At 38.8% G+C, this 17,827-nt stretch overlaps 1 protein-coding gene across 2 annotated transcripts in view; it reads left to right on the plus strand.

The window, feature by feature from the left end:
• Positions 1-17,827, plus strand: part of ATP10B (ATPase phospholipid transporting 10B (putative)) — a 2,370,254-nt gene that overhangs the window by 1,679,462 nt on the left and 672,965 nt on the right. The gene's annotated exons all lie outside the window — the stretch shown is intronic.

Genomic DNA, 17,827 nt, shown 5'->3' on the forward strand with positions numbered 1-17,827 from the left:
TTGGTCGATGTCAAGCAGGAATGCTGACCAATGACTGGATAGGGAATGGAGGAATGCAATGGATAGGGAATGGAGGAATGCAAATATATGTCTTATAGATAGATAGATAGACAGATAGATAAAGAGAGAGAGAGAGAGAGATTAATGGGTTGAATTACTTGGGATTCCAATATGAATAGAGTGAATTAGGTGGGACTTCTTCCATTTCTTTCCAGCTGTTTACATTAGCAAAAGTTACAAGATCAAAAATAGCTTCTAATTACTAGGAATTTGAATAATGAGATAAAGTGAGTAACACCGTAAAAAATACATGCACGAGCTGCCTTAATACAACCATCGGATGTCACAGTTAGAATGAGAAGAATGGCAATTTATGCTGACTTATTCTGGCATTGTTGCATTAACTGATGTGGAATGGCAGGCGGTGAGTGAGAGAGGCACAACTACTCATACCTGTTCCATTCTTATTAGTTTGTAGAATAACTGGATTGGTAGCGGGTGTACTGCTTATTAAAGATTGATGGAAAGTTTTAGGATGATGATTTTAATGCTGAAGATAATACTACTGATAAGCTGGCAGGTAAAAGTATTTGAGGCAAATCACATTTAATAAATGTTATTTAATGATGGCATGATTTCATCCATTCCTTAAACCACAGGCTGCAGCTGATTTTACTTGTAGTGTAATTTCAATCGGTTCTTGCTCAATTGAAATGGAATTCCATATTCATCACCAAAGCTGATGAGTAACTTATGTCTCACACAATATGCTTTACTTTCAACCAGGGCTGAATATGTTTTTGAAATGGTAAGAAAAAAATGTAAAAATAAGTCAATTTTCCCTTTATTAAGTAGTGATGTTGCCCATCCTCATATGTCATTGTCTTTAGGTGTAGAATACATGTGAAAATTTTAGTTTATGACTGGAGTAATGTAATATCCCTCTTTAACTCCAGCCTAAAAGTACACAAGTCACAAAGAAGTTGCCTTTAAAGACAACAAGAAATAAGTACAAATAATACACATCATAAAAGGTTTGTTGACAAGAGGTTCTACAACAAAGGGACTCGGGATTTATCCCTGTACATGTTTTGTAAAGACTGACATAACAGTGACTGCAGAACAAAAGCACTTTCAAAATGGAAAGGGCAACGATTTTGTTTCTTTAATTATATTAAGAGAGGCAGAGAGCCTAATTGAAGGGTACTGCATTCATACCTGATAATGGAATCAGTAAATGAGGTAAATAATACACCATCAATGCATTTTCCAGTGAAAGACTTGGGTAATCTGAAGTCACTGTAGAACCTTTTCCAAACAATTACTGCAGTGCTCCAGCTGTCTCCATGGAATCCTGTTTGGATACTCTGAGGAAAATAAGTAATACATCTCACAGGACTGACAGAATCAGGATAATCAATATTATATGGCTAACAGATTTTGATGTGAAAGATGTGATTTGTTTTTTTTTTAACGACGATACCATCTGAGTGCTTTATTCCTCTTGAATGTAATCATGAAGTCATTACTCCGTGTATAACTGAGAAAGGGAAAGACTGCCCGTGCTATGGAATACATGTCAAGCAGAGCAGCTCACTGGCCCTCTTCAAGAGAAATGTTGATGAGTGGATGAGAAATAGAAAATTCACCCCGGGGATCACTCCAGTGGCTTTACTCGACAGAGGCACTGGGAACTAAGGTTGCGTGGCACGATGCCAGGATAATCCTATGAGCTAGGCTTGTAAAGGCTCCAGGGCCATTAACCTAGTACACACCTATGAACCTATGAACAATGGCAAATTATTGATCTGTTAGTTTTTAGCAGTTATTTTAGGTAAACTTTAAAAACAAATCTAATGTTCTAAAGGAATATCTGCCCAAGATTAAGGCCATGATTCAACCAGTGTGTTTATTTATGCTTATTATGTTTGTAAGCTAGCAAAACGTGTACAAACTGATGCACAGCAGCATATTTTATAGAGGCATTTGTGATACTTATAACTTACAGATAAGCTCTTCCATTTATAATTGTAGAGTATTTATATAATAATGGATGGTAATATCAAACCCAAATCCCTTTGTGTACAGTAAAAAACACATGGCAAGATGTCCTACTGGCGTTAATCCTGATTTTTCAAAGATGTGTATTATATACAGTGAATGTACTCATTCATAGAGGTAATAAAGTAGTGAAACAGGTTAAAAGTGCTAAATTAACATGCAAAATTTGACATTTATATGGCAAGGAAATGTTGCAGAAGTTCTAGTTAAATGCTGTTAACCTTTGTAATGTTGGATAACCATTCTCTTACCTTTCATAGGTTCATAGATTAGTACTGGGCTAACTACCCTTGTGGGCCATTTTAACCGTAGCCGGTTACCCTATGTGTGGATCAAACTCTGCACCTTGCATCTATAAAGTGAGTACCTTAACCATTATGCCATCATTTCACCCAAAGTGAGAATCAAACCCTGTACTTTATGTTTGTAAGCTAAACACACTGTCACCATTATGGCAAACCCCTTAATTTGTTCTCATGCAATATAAAAGGACCTGTGTATTGTTATACAGGATAAACTGTAGTCCGTATCAATAACATTTATAAATCTGCTTTCAAGGTTTCGTACTGTATTTATATTACATTGTGCCCTCTAAGACCTGGTAAGTTTTATAACTGCTTTATCACTGTTGTAAGAAATAACATAGAATATGCATTTTCAGTAAGAACTCTATTTAAAAAGTGTATAAAAAGATTGAAACTTCACCAAAAATGATCAGTCTTTAAGACTATCACATATGAGATAAAGAAAGTTAATTCAGGGATATTAGCTTAAAATAAACTTGACGCAAAATCTTGTCAAGCATCAAAGGCCACATTCAGATAAGACACCAGACTCCGAAATGCTGATAGATTTAATAACCAGACAAAGCTTTCAGGATAATTCCCTTCATCATTCTTAAAATGCATAATAAAACCAGTCACGTAAATAGCAATTTCAAATAAAATCACAAGACATAGCCCCCAATAAAAATTCAGAATTAATTAAGTAATATAAAAAAGTTATAAAGACACATACTCACTTGAAACACTTAACCTTTCCAATCAGCTTGCAAATCAGGTATTAATGCTGCAATCAGAGTTAAACCAATTTTAATTCAGAAACAAATGTGTCAAAAATGAAGTTTTCTGTATAACTTTTTAGTGATTTAATACTGTATATATGTGTAGGTTAAATGTCTCAAGTTAGTATGTGTCTTTAAAACTTTTTATATTGATTAATTAATTAATTAAGTCACCATTCAAATTCCTCAGCATGGGGTAATAATAAATTACAAGGACATTGGCAAAAACAAGCAGGACAGGAAAGACAATAAAATGTAAGCAACACTTGATTTCATATTTTGAGGCAGTTTTATTTGAAGGGCAGATAGACACACACAAATTCCGCACTGGTGCAGTGGTAGCATTGTTGCCTCACAGCAAGAGGTTCTCCCGTTCGATTCTCGTCTGAAGTGCAGGGAGTGCCTTCTGTGTGGAGTCTGCATGTCCTTCCCACGGTTGGGTGGGCATTTGAAAGACATGCGTAAATGGGCATGCCTTCGTTGAAGGTTGGACGTCGAGCTGGCACCTTGGTGTTCATGAAAATCTATTGCCAGTAATTAGCTGTGGCGACCCCTAACCGGGAAAAGACAAACAAAAGATAGTCACACGGAGGAGAGACAATGTTTATACTATATTTACTGGTGAAAAAGATTAATTGTGAGTGAACATTAAATATAGCCAAATAGTTTAATAACAGTTCTAATGGCTTGGAGCCCCTCTGGCCATGTATCCCATTACCTTATGTAAATACCCATGAGCCATTGTACAGCAAGGAAGTGTTCAATGTTTTTGAAATGTTATCAGAAGGGTCAATAATGCTGACAGTTATATAAATGGTTTCGAAATCACGATTCCTAAACTGTGCTCTCTGTCTCTCTCTCTCTGTCTGCTTAGCTTAGTTTCATCTAGTCATCTTTGAGGAGGAAGCCCAAAGAATCATATCTCAGATGGTTACAGTAATATTCACATTCACAAGGGGCCTGTTTTCTCATTGGTTGTTTTCAGGCAAGATTGACATAAAAGGTGATGTGATGACCTGAACCACTGACAGCTGTCTTGCAGATTCTAGTGTCAATGTTTATTTACTCACCCTACTGTTGCTTTTCCAGCAACATACTGTAATCTCAAACCATCTCAGAGAAAATCTGCTAAAAGGTAAATGCATTTGAATCTCTTGTTCATAAATGCACAAAGAAGAATTCACCTGTGAACAGGTGAGCTATGTGAACAGCTGGAATGTGAACCAACTGAAAGCTAGTCAGTAAGGAGTGCTCAGTGCATATAGGTGCAGGACTGCACAGACTATATAGACAGATAGGACAGGTGTGGATTGAACAATTGCTGTGTGGTTATTAACTGTGCAAAACCACATTTGTAATGTCCCAGACCCCTTAAAATAACATAGAAGAAATCTGCAGCAACCAATAAAAGTACACATATTACTGCACATTTTCAATTAGTCTAATTTACAGACAAACAGCTAAACCACCAGTATTGTTATGTACTTGGTATAATACAGAAAGACTTCAAATCATGTTTCATGCCTGTTGATAAATATTCCAAGTTACTGTCGCCATCACAGTGGTGGTCTGACTCTTGTGATAGACTCAAAGTATCCATCTGTCAATTGGTTACGATACCTCAGATGCACCTTTTTTTCATTGTAGGAGGTCATGGTTTGATAGGAGTACAGACTATCCCTTTGCCCAAATTATCAGTTGGCAAATCAGCTGAGAAAATAAGGGAACAGTTTTAGCACATTTCTAAATGTCACGCTCAGGAGTACAATTCATGTATGATGTTCTGGCAAATGCATATTTTTGTAAAACAGAAACTGTTGCAGAGACCGTATCAGATGAGTAATAAGGAACATGCAACGATTTATACAACTAACTAAGCTTTCTTGTCATGTTTTCTACCAGTCTCATTTGTAGACAACATTGACAGAAGCTAGCGTGACTCATTTCATTGCATTTCTAATTAACTGACTTGTAATGTTTTCCTGCAAATGGTATAACACAGTCCAAGTGCTGATAACCTACTGCACATTGCACAAAGAGATTTAGTTCTGCATCATATTATATCTTTGATGTTAATAACTTGCCATTATAAAAAATAGCATTATAGTGCAAAGTAACAATTAACAACCCAGAATAAGGTCTGTTTCTTAATACTCTCAAAATCTAGGGATCAGTGCTGCTTGAACTAAACAAAACCTAACTGAACACCTGTAAGTGAAGCAGTAATACTTTTACTTATCAGTGCACCTAGGATACAAATAAGTGACATGACAGGCAATAGAAGGACTCAAACACTGTACACTTGACACAGGAAACAGCTCATTCATAAGGTGGCACTTTAGTTTGCTACGCTAACTGCTAAGCACAAACTATTACTATTTTTTTTTATTCTTTTGTTTTTTTCCAGGTTAGTCCCACTAGGCTAGTAGTCTCCTTTCAGGCAGACCCAAGGTGGTATTTATACTACTAGGGGGAACTTTGCCCAGGGCACTGTAGAATTTCCCCTTCTCTATCTGCCAAAGGATCTTTTACATCCATCTGAGCTACCACCATCTCAGGCAGATGAGACCACAATTTAACATCCCCTTTAAGCTGCACTGCAGTGTCAGCAATTGATCTACCTGGATTGTGAACAGAATCCACAGTCTTCTGCACAAAACGTGAGAGTGCTACCTGTTGTGCCAGTGACACTGCTTGCTAGTCATCATCATCATTGTCATCATCAGCCCCCTTTTTCCTCATTTTCTACATGGGGTCAGGGTATCGGGTTAACTGTCTCCATCTCTCATGATTCAGTGCCACACTCCTGACTTCTGCAACACTCATGCCTGACTGTCATGATCTTCTGTCATACAATCCATCCACCTCTTTACTGGATACCCTCATTTCCTCTTGCTTTCTTCCTGTCTGTCCTAAATATTCTTTACCAGATTGTCTTCTGCTTTCCTGCACATGTCCAAACCACCATAATCTGCTCTCTTTGATCCTTTCTGCAATTGTAGCTACTTTGGTTTCTGTTCTTATGTCATTATTTTGTTGTCTGTCCCACAGTGTGCATCCTACCACCTGTCTCAGGCACTTCATCTCCATCACCTCTAGCTTCCTCATCGGCTGTACCTTTGCTGCCCAGGTATCTGTACCATACCATATTACTGATTACACCACTGTCTTGAGCACCTTGATATTCAGCTTTTTTGGCATTCTTCTCTCATGCACTACACCAGACACTCTATGCCAGTTGGCTGCAGTCCCTCTGTTTCTAGCTTCAGCTTTTTTTTTTTATGGCTCTAGGTCATTTGGTCATGTTTGTCAACAGAACTGTAGCATTCTCTGGGGCCTTCTTCAAAGGTCTGGACACTGCTTCTATCCTGGAAGCAACTTCTTGGTCCTCTATCCATACATTCACAAAACACTATAAGCTGGACTCTGTCTCCAGATCAAGAGCAGGATTTGCCAGGGCAATTCTGCATGGCTTCATGGGAGACTTCCTGTGTTTCTACCTCCCTTTCCCACTCATGAGCTATGGTATTTTCCATCATGTTAGTAATACTGCAACATGGGAATAGAAGGACATTGAATAGTTGTGTAAAATCTTACCATAACCATGGATGTCCTTCTCTTCTATGTTGCAGTATTCTATCCTACCCTCCTTCCCCCTTGGTTCATGCTGTTCTTTGGATATTACCTGCCTGCCTCTTAACCTTGGATTGGTGTTCTGACTGGAGCATTCAGTTTGAATAGTAGAAGTTGTTGTTTGTAGTGGCGTCAGAGACGTTCTGAGGATGGTACGTGTAGATGTCAGTTTTATGGCCATCATCGGCTGTTTTCTATGTGCAATGTTGCACATACTTAGCAGTAGCTTAAGTCTTTGTTATACTGGCTGGATGTTTGGGTCATCTAGACAGAGAAACCCTCATGTTATGAATTCTGCAATATGGAAGAGAAGGACATCTATGGTTATGGTAGGATTTTACACAACTATTCTTTCTGCATTCCTTTCAGTGGCTTTTCAGAATTATTGTCTTCCATAACTAATGACTGAAGCTACCAATGTAATATAGTATGAAAGTACAGTTAAGCCTATAGAACAAGTTAAGTCTGTAGAACGGGCAGAGAACACTGATTCAAAGGTTTTGGATTCCAGGAAGCGGCATTTTCTGTCAAAGCTATGCTTTGACATTGAATGGCACTTGTTTTAGTACTTTCTAGTCTACTGAAAGGATTAATAATATGCACAATGTACCTTTGTATTAAGCAAGTAAAGAAAAACAATGCAAAAGTTACAATGGTCCTCTGATGATGTGGCTATTGAAGTAAAATGTATGCAATTAAACTCTTGTGAAATAAGGGAAAAAAGTGATGTAAAAACATGAGTACATATCCGACAACAGAGAGTAAGAATGGAAGGAAAGCAGAACAAGAAGGTAAAAACTGTTACCCATTTTACAGCACATTAACAAGAGGAGGTAGATTTCTGTTTGTATTTACAATTCATATTCAAAGTGTGGCTGCTCACCTCAAGAATTTCTAGATAAATAATTAGAGGCTCCTTCAGTACATGTCAAGGCAAACTGGTAGAACCCACAAAGATGTGCTATATGCATTGCTCCTAGCATTCATTTTTATGACCTTTTTTTAGGAATTTTTTCATTTTTATTCAGTTGGTTTGCCAGGTAGCTGGTCTGAAGACCACTTTCAGCCCAAGCATGAAAGCAAACCAAAGCAATACAGTTAGTAGACTTTCTTGGCATGAAAAACAAATGTATTAACCATAAGAAAGTGTCAGTTACATAAATATGACAGGCATTCTATTTTCCTTAATTACAATGTAGTGAGAAATATTACAGTGAAAGGAATCATGACAGTTATATAATATACAAATGGCTGTGAAAGGCAGTGTGAAAAAAAATCCAAAGTGACACTTGGACGTCAAGACTTAACGTTTTTTGTATAGTGCCTTCGTCTTAAATATCTATACGAGTTCTAAAATGACTGCAAAAGGCCCTTCATTGTTTTAATAGATAATGTGACTTTTTTTAGTATTTAAATGAAAGTGACTGTGCATAGTTTTATTTCTGATGAAGTATTAAAAACATTAGAGATTAGGGTAGTCCTCGAAATAAGTCAAATCTTGATTTATTGTATGGAAGAAGTGTGAATGTAGATGTTTTAATGATTGCAGAGTTATATATCGAAGAAGCAGACTCTACTTGAATTATGTATAACATAGTATTTACAAAACAGCTAAGAATCAGTCAGCACTGATATGGTATACATTGTTTATAATGCAGTGGGTTATTTGACTATGTGATAGGTTCACAACTAATTGATGGAGAGCTTACCACTATCTTAAAAACAGTGGTAGTTATAGGTGATAAGTAAATAGTTAAACAGACTGCTTCTAAGTACAGAGTAGTTACTCCCGGTCTGATTTGAGTAGGTTCATCTTTGTAATATTAGGACTAAAGTTGTCAGCCATTAGTCAGATTAGCATCAGAAACTTTCATAAGCTACTAACCCCTCCTCTTCTAACAATAATGCTCTGTGAACTTGCTTCTTCTCTAGATCTCTTCTGCTGCATGTTGAATTAATATTAGATAAATAGCTTTAGACTACTTCAATTGAAATGTCATTATTTTATGAGAAATGTTTCACAATGTTTCATCAAAACTAGTTTATACCTGTTTGCTTTAATCCTTGCTGAGTCAGTTAAACTTGGTGGTCAGTCTATTACATTTTTGTTTGGTATTGGAAAAACTAACATCTCTTCATTGCCCCCATCTCTAGACCTTAATATTGTTTATTACTTTCCTGTCCTAGTTCTGCTTTCTTGTTTGAAGATTTTTATTTGTTTGGTGTTACAGTTGTATACTACTTGTTGTTTTAAATGGAGAATAAGGAATTTAATAAGCTCATATGTGGGCACAGATTTTGACTTCAGGTTAGACATACATTATACTTTGTTTATTTTAATTTGTTTTCCAGGGCAGAGCACTGATCTCCATGGATATTTTTCATACTCAGTCCAGGAGTAGTGCCTGATTAAGTGACCTGTTCAGAGTCTCACAGTTAGACAATGGAGACTGACAGAATCAAACCTTGTACCTCTGGACCCCAGGAAGCAGTTTGTTAATAGTTCCTTAATCTTTTAAGCCAACTGCCAGACCAATCAATTTCCTGCAGTTTGTGAAATCTGTAAATTGTCCACTCCTTTAGCTATTAGAAACAAAATATAAACTGTTACTGTCAAAGATAGAACATAGGTTTTGTGTTTGCCTGCTCATAGTCAAGGTTTGACCTCAAGCAATGCTTCAGGTTCGGCTCCATGAACTCTAGGGCTATGTTCATGTTTTCTAAAGATGACTCTTCTAGATACAAATATAAAGAAAAAACAAAGCATAATGCATCTGGGTCCAGGTTCTTCTCTGGGTCCTATTTCTGAAAAAAAAAAACAGAGCAGAATAAAAACTGATTTTTCATATCCTCTTCTGGTGCCTCTAAAATTGCAATAAAAGTTTCATCTGAAAAGTCTTCTGTTAAACTTGTCAGAAGTGATGGTTTATCTTCTTTCAAAGATTCTGAAGTACATAGTATATATGCTTCCAGGCCATCATCAACATGAACCTTTAGAAGTCACTCGATTCCTTCCATAGACATTGGCTATGAAAATATAACGGAGGTCTTTATAAAGATTTAGCAAAAAGGTCTTTTGCCTCTTCCTCCTCTAGAAAAATGATGGAAGATTTTGTTTATAAATAAATATCAGGCTATTAGTTTTCAGACTATTACAGACTTAGCCAACAACCGAGTGTTAGAATCACACTATGCACTTTATATCTGTAAAGTAAGGACTTTCACTATTATGCTAACTCTTCCCCCTTTAATGTCTTGTTTTTGCCCTAAACATTCCAGTTTTCGATAATGGTCCCTGTTCCAATGCTGATCCCCATGAGACTGTGTTAAAAATACCAGGCAACAATGTTGATTTTGGAATAGTCTTTGAGACTGGCTGTAGGCTGGATGTTGGGACCATTGATATCCTTTGTGGTTGCCTCGTCTGTCCTTGTCTTTAACACAGTATAAGAGGAAGCACTCAAACTCACTAAGGATGAAGAGGGTGAGGTTGCTCCTCAGTCCCCACTTATGACTTCAAGTTTCTGGACATTTGTGTAGTTTGACAGAGAAGGGGTGACCTTAGACCTCTGGAAAAGATCCTGTGCAAGGCCATCAAGAGTAATCTACTTTCTTATTAGGTCATTTTTCCTTGTTGACAAAATGGTATGGCTGATGGTACAATTCATATGGAAAAACCCTGATATCATCTTGAAAATTCTCACAAAGAGTATACATCTTATAAAAAAATAAACTGTATCTGTTTTTTTTTTTTTTAAATCAGTCATTTTAGTTTTGCAATTAATTGATTATAATTGTAGTTTGACCTACCATTTATCCATCCTTTCACTGCAGGGTAATACAAGTTTTACTACAAGATGATATGAGGTCTGCGAAGACTCTGGCTCTAAGAAGTCATCAATTTCACCTTGTGTTAGCATCCTATTACTTATTATATTCCTTATGAAAAAGAAATGAAAGAATGGCCATTACCCAGAATGACACCACAGTACAAGGACAAAATGATTGACTTTAACAATTGGCTAAGCTTCTGGTGTCATTCTAAGGGAATCCAGTATCTGTCTGCCTGGGATGACATGATCGACAGACCACGCTGCTTTGCCAGGGATGGCATGCACCTGTCACCCTTGGGATTCCGGATACTGGCAAAGGCTCTTGCCACCCCTATAGTGCCTTTTTTTTTTAGGCAAGGTTCAAATGACAAATTCACCACCATAACAGGTACAAGCAAGCAAAATCTGAGGGTAATGCTACTCAATGCTAGAAGTCTAAACCTCAAAATGCACTCACTCGAGGCACTCCTTAAAATGGAGAACATTGACATCTGTGCAGTGACAGAGACCTGGTTCAAAGCTCCAGAGAGCACCCCTACATTACCAGGCTATAATTCATACCACACCTTTCGGCCACCAAACCCGGACCAAAACACTAAAGGTGGAGGCGTGTCCATATTCATTAAGGATATCCACACCTCCAAGCTAGTTGCTCAGCATAATGCATCCGAGATTATCCAAGTTCAACTAACTCTGGGTAAAACTGCAATCCAGATTGTAGCTTGCTACAGACCCCCCACCATGCCCCAGGATTCCCACTCCTCTTTTCTTGATACACTGGAAAATATTAAGGTACAACCCAACACTCTAATAATGGGTGATTTCAACTACCCTACCATTAACTGGGAAAACTACTCATGTACCAACTCTTTTGCCCAACGTTTTCTGGAAATCATCAATTCCAATGCTTTGGATCAACTTATCCACACTCCCACCAGAGGCAGCAATATCCTAGACCTGGTCATCACCAACATGGGTGACCGATGTTCCACACCAGAGGTCAGCTCCTCCTTGGTCAGATCCGACCACAGGATAATCACCCTAGACATCCACATCCTGCTTCCACCCCCCATTAGGGAAAACAACCGTAAAAATTTTCTCCAAAGCCAACTTCTCGCTTCTTAAGACAGAAGTGGCAAACTTCATGACACCCATGCAGATGGACAATAGAGGTACAACTGCTGAATCCTACACAAATGCACTTTATAAGCACTTACACCAGTGCATGGATCATGCTATCCCTAACAGAACCAAAATGCTATCCTCCAAAAAAAGGAAGCCAATCTGGTTGTTTTCTGTCATAAACAAACTACAACAGAAGAAAGAAACTGTTGCAAAAAAGAGTAAAATCCCACGATTGGATGAACTCCCTGGTCAGCCTCGGTAAGAAGCTGAGATCCCTCATAAAATCCTCCAAAGCTAGTTATGAAAACAAAATTGCCACTGATTCTAAAGACAATCACAAAGCATTCTATAGCTATGTCAAAAATCTCAATGGCAACACTCAGATCTGCTCTGAGTTACAGCACAATGACACTAAATATACAGAACCAACTGATATTGCCAAAATCCTGGCAGATAGGTTCAGCGCTAACTTTACCCCCCCTCTCACCCCCTAAAGGGTCCATCTTTATACTGGAAGAATGCAAAGTTCCTGTAATCACGGCTGCACAGGTAAAAACTTCACTCTTCAAAGCCAAGAACACAGCATACATGGGACCTGACAACATCCCAGGCTGCCTTCTACATGAACTACAGAATGAACTGGCACCCCACCTAGGTACCATGTTCAATCATAGCCTCACCTCAGGCTTTGTGCCCATTGAATGGCACACCGCGACAGTTATCCCACTCCACAAAGGGGGGGCCACAACAGACCCCGGGAACTACCACCCCATTAGCCTGACGAGCCTCGTCTGCAAGGCCATGGAACGTATCATCATGGAACTCATAAACAAAGACATTGGAGATCTCCAAACCCTGGACCCCACACAGTTTGGGTTTGTAAAAGGCAGATCATGTCTCCTAAACCTGATAGACTTCTTTGAAGTAGTCAACAAGGCCATGGATGAGGGTAAGGTGGTTCACACAGCCTATCTAGATCTCGCCAAGGCATTCAACACCATCCCCCACTCTGGAATTATAGATAAACTCACTAAACTAGGTATAAATCCCTATGTCACAAGATGGGCTGCCAACTGGCTTACTGAAAGAACACACACTGTGAAAGTAGCAGACTCCAAATCAGACTTTAGACCAGTGACAAGTGGAGTACCACAGGGTTCAGTCCTGGGTCCTCTCCTGTTTGGTATCTACTTCTCTGAAGTATAGGCTAACACAGAAGGTCTTTGGCTAACTAAATTCGCAGATGACTGCAAACTAGGAGCCATAACTGAAACTCCTAATAATGTGGACATCCTACAAAAGGGCCTCACTGAGACAGATGCCTGGTGTCAAAGACATGGTCTCAAGCTCAATGCCAAAAAGTGCATTGTCATCCCCTTCGGTAAAAATTCTGTACCTATGAACTACCACATAGGCGGTAGTCTACTTAACACCGAAAGTGTGATAAGAGACCTTGGGACACAGGTGGACAGTAGTCTCTCCTTTGATAATCACATCACCAAAGTGGTCAGGAAATCCTTCTACGTGGCACACCCCATCACAAAAGGTTTCTCATCCAGAAAAAAAGAGGTCATTGTTCACCTCTACTCATCACTCATTAGCCCCATTATAGAGTACAACACCCCTTTCGGTATGTACCTCACAAGACATCTAAATCAACTGGAAAGGCCACAAAAATACCTCACAAAAAAGATTACTAGCCTCAAACAGATCCGTCTCAAAAAACTCCAGCTTTACTCCGTCGCATATCGCCTACTCAGAGGCGATCTCTGCCTAACATACAAAGCTATGTCAAACCCAGAGCTGTTGGACATGCTCCACTTAAAGAAATCCCAGTCCCTCCGAGCTACATGCTCTAGGGACCTAAACCTTGTCACCACAATACACGGAACATGCTGAAGGGATAGATTCCTGTCCCAGAGACTTCCCATACTCTGGAACAGACTACCTATCTATGTCAAACAGAGCTCCTCATTAGCACTCTTCAAGAAAAATCTTGATGATTGGATGGATAATAGGAAATTCACCCCGGGTATCACTTCTGTGGTTCTGCATGACAGGGGCACAGGAAAATAATTTTCTTGGGTGGCGAAAGCCAGGGTACATTTTTGGCTAGGCTTGTATAGGCCCTAGGGCCAATAGCCTAGTACCTACCTATGAACCTATGAATGTATTTTGTCTGAATGTAGTTGTTTATTCAGCAATGTTCCATAGGATTATGTATGTAGGATAATTTTCTCTGTGACCACCATAATCCTTTCATTCACAAATAAGAAGAAAACCACAAAAGACAATGAAACAATACAATTTGAAGTACTGGGGAGAATTCAGATTGTGACAGGCAATATGTCAGGTTATATGATTAATGTGAACAGTTGCATATCTTGTCTTAGAGTCATGAAGCCAAACCAAAGGAACATGTGTCTGTGCAGCCAATATACAACCAGGAATACCAGAAGTAATGGCTCATGTAGTGTAATCAGGGTTGTCACCAAAACACAAAAAACTAGTACAAAATGAAGTGCTCAACTCACGGGTTGTAAACGACAAGAGAATAATTCAAAGAAACAGAAGGAATAAGACAAGTTGGTTAAGCGCTTTCATCCCTCCAAATCTAATAGAGCTTCAATAGAACCATGAATCTACATTGCACTATGTCAGCAGTGCCAATCTTTCTACATAGGAAAATGGAAAGATCATTGTAACAGAGAATCTATGAGCATATATATAACATAAGTAAAAAAAAACACAAATGCTTTAGCTAGGCACACCTTAGAAAATCCAACTTCCAAGTGTCTATTTACTATTCTCCATCAAGAAAAACATAATGCTCGGGGGGGGGGGGTCCTTGGGAGCTGAAACTAGAAGAGAATGAACTTTTGTGGCAGATTCATACATATGCTCATATTCCCCCAAGGCCTCAACGAATATGCCTCAATTAAATGTATTTTGAAGCTGAAAGCATTAGAGAGGTGAAAGTTATATGTTTATTGAATATTGATTTGTATTTTTTATAAGCTTTAGATTATTTTAAATGCGATATAGTTTGTTAATGTCTTTTAACATTTTAATGTTCATGAAATCTAGGTATAATGTGTTCCAGTTTTAAAAAGGAAAAGGTTTATAAGCAAGGTTTTATGTGTATGACAACTTCAGTGTTTGTTCTGAGTCCCTTCTTGGTTGGACTTATTCAGGATAAAACATTTACATACTTGATTGTTTAATTAAATCAGTGATTAATTCATGAATGTATAAAAACTATAGCATTCTGGGAGAGGGATGTCTGAAGAAGTCTAAACATTATTTTAGATGAAAGCGCTAACATTAAAGTCTTGTGAAGATTACAGCTACTTCGTTTTTTATGTTTACAAGTGTTTTAGTTTTTTCGTATTTTATTAGAACCATGAATGTAATAGACTTCTTAAATAGTAAAGATACATCATGTGACTACTGAAAATTTCATTGAAAGTCGCATTGTGTTCGGCAATCTCATTGTTCCTTAAAGACATAGGCACAGAGTATTCCATTTCAGTCAGATGTAATTAGTGATTAAAAAACATCTATTTAAATAAATAAGTAAACAAAGTAAAACTTACAAAACATACATTTTTAAACTTTGTTATATAAAAGCGTAATACTGAAAAATAAAATCTATGCATCTCTATAAATCTATGTTGTCATAAATTTATACAAATATATTATAATCACCTGTCTCTCAACTTTAAAGTAGGTAGAAATGAGATCTGATCCTTTAAGCCAAAAGGAAAGGGTTAAAAAAAAGGCCTTTCCTGGAAAAATTTAACCCTCCAAACTTGGACCCCAAAGGTTTTAAAAAATCAAGGGGGAAAACCCCAAACCCGGACCGAAACACCAAAGGTGGAGGCGTGTCCATATTCATTAATGATATCCACACCTCAAGCTAGTTGCTCAGCATAATGCATCCGAGATTATCCAAGTTCAACTAACTCTGGGTAAAACTGTAATCGAGATTGTAGCTTGCTACAGACCCCACACCATGCCCCAGGACTCCCACTCCTCTTTTCTTGATATACTGGAAAATATTAAGGTACATCCCAACACTCTAATAATGGGTGATTTCAACTACCCTACCATTAACTGGGAAAACTACTCTTGTACCAACTCTTTTGCCCAACGTTTTCTGGAAATCATCAATTCCAATGCTTTGGATCAACTTATCCACACTCCCACCAGAGGCAGCAATATCCTAGACCTGGTCATCACCAACATGGGTGACCGGTGTTCCACACCAGAGGTCAGCTCCTCGTTGGTCAGATCCGACCACAGGCTAATCACCCTAGACATCCACATCCTGCTTCCACCCCCCCATTAGGGAAAACAACCGTAAAAAATTTCTCCAAAGCCAACTTCTCGCTTCTTAAGACAGAAGTGGCAAACTTCATGACACCCATGCAGATGGACAATAGAGGTACGACTGCTGAATCCTACACAAATGCACTTTATAAGCACTTACACCAGTGCATGGATCATGCTATCCCTAACAGAACCAAGATGCTATCCTCCAAAAAAAGGAAGCCAATCTGGTTGTTTTCTGTCATAAACAAACTCTACAACAGAAGAAAGAAACTGTTGCAAAATAGAGTAAAATCCCACGATTGGAGGAACTCCCTGGTCAGCCTCGGTAAGAAGCTGAGATCCCTCATAAAATCCTCCAAAGCTAGTTATGAAAACAAAATTGCTACTGATTCTAAAGACAATCACAAAGCATTCTATAGCTATGTCAAAAATCTCAATGGCAACACTCAGATCTGCTCTGAGTTACAGCACAATGACACTAAATATACAGAACCAACTGATATTGCCAAAATCCTGGCAGATAGGTTCAGCGCTAACTTTACCCCCCTCTCACCCCCTAAAGGGCCCATCTTTATACTGGAAGAATGCAAAGTTCCTGTAATCACGGCTGCACAGGTAAAAACTTCACTCTTCAAAGCCAAGAACACCGCATACATGGGACCTGACAACATCCCAGGCTGCCTTCTACATGAACTACAGAATGAACTGGCACCCCACCTAGGTACCATGTTCAATCATAGCCTCACCTCAGGCTTTGTGCCCATTGAATAGCACATCGCGACAGTTATCCCACTCCACAAAGGGGGGGCCACAACAGACCCCGGGAACTACCACCCCATTAGCCTGACAAGCTTCGTCTGCAAGGCCATGGAACGTATCATCATGGAACTCATAAACAAAGACATTGGAGATCTCCAAACCCTGGACTCTACACAGTTTGGGTTTGTAAAAGGCATATCATGTCTCCTAAACTTGATAGACTTCTTTGAAGCAGTCAACAAGGCCATGGATGAGGGTAAGGTGGTTCACACAGCCTATCTAGATCTCGCCAAGGCATTCGACACCATCCCCCACTCTGGAATTATAGATAAACTCACTAAACTAGGTATAAATCCCTATGTCACAAGATGGGTTGCCAACTTTCTTACTGAAAGAACACACACTGTGAAAGTAGCAGACTCCAAATCAGACTTTAGACCAGTGACAAGTGGAGTACCACAGGGTTCAGTCCTGGGTCCTCTCCTGTTTGGTATCTACTTCTCTGAAGTATAGGCTAACACAGAAGGTCTTTGGCTAACTAAATTCGCAGATGACTGCAAACTAGGAGCCATAACTGAAACTCCTAATAATGTGGACATCCTACAAAGGGGCCTCACTGAGACAGATGCCTGGTGTCAAAGACATGTTCTCAAGCTCAATGCCAAGAAGTGCATTGTCATCCCCTTCGGTAAAAATTCTGTACCCATGAACTACCACATAGGCGGTAGTCTACTTAACACCGAAAGTGTGATAAGAGACCTTGGGACACAGGTGGACAGTAGTCTCTCCTTTGATAATCACATCACCAAAGTGGTCAGGAAATCCTTCTACGTGGCACACCCCATCACAAAAGGTTTCTCATCCAGAAAAAAAGAGGTCATTGTTCACCTCTACTCATCACTCATTAGCCCCATTATAGAGTACAACACCCCTTTCGGTATGTACCTCACAAGACATCTAAATCAACTGGAAAGGCCACAAAAATACCTCACAAAAAAGATTACTAGCCTCAAACAGA

This window comes from Protopterus annectens, chromosome 4.part0 (genome assembly GCF_019279795.1).
Source record: "Protopterus annectens isolate FY-2018-M chromosome 4.part0, PAN1.0, whole genome shotgun sequence".
NCBI classification, from domain to species: Eukaryota; Metazoa; Chordata; order Ceratodontiformes; family Protopteridae; genus Protopterus; species Protopterus annectens.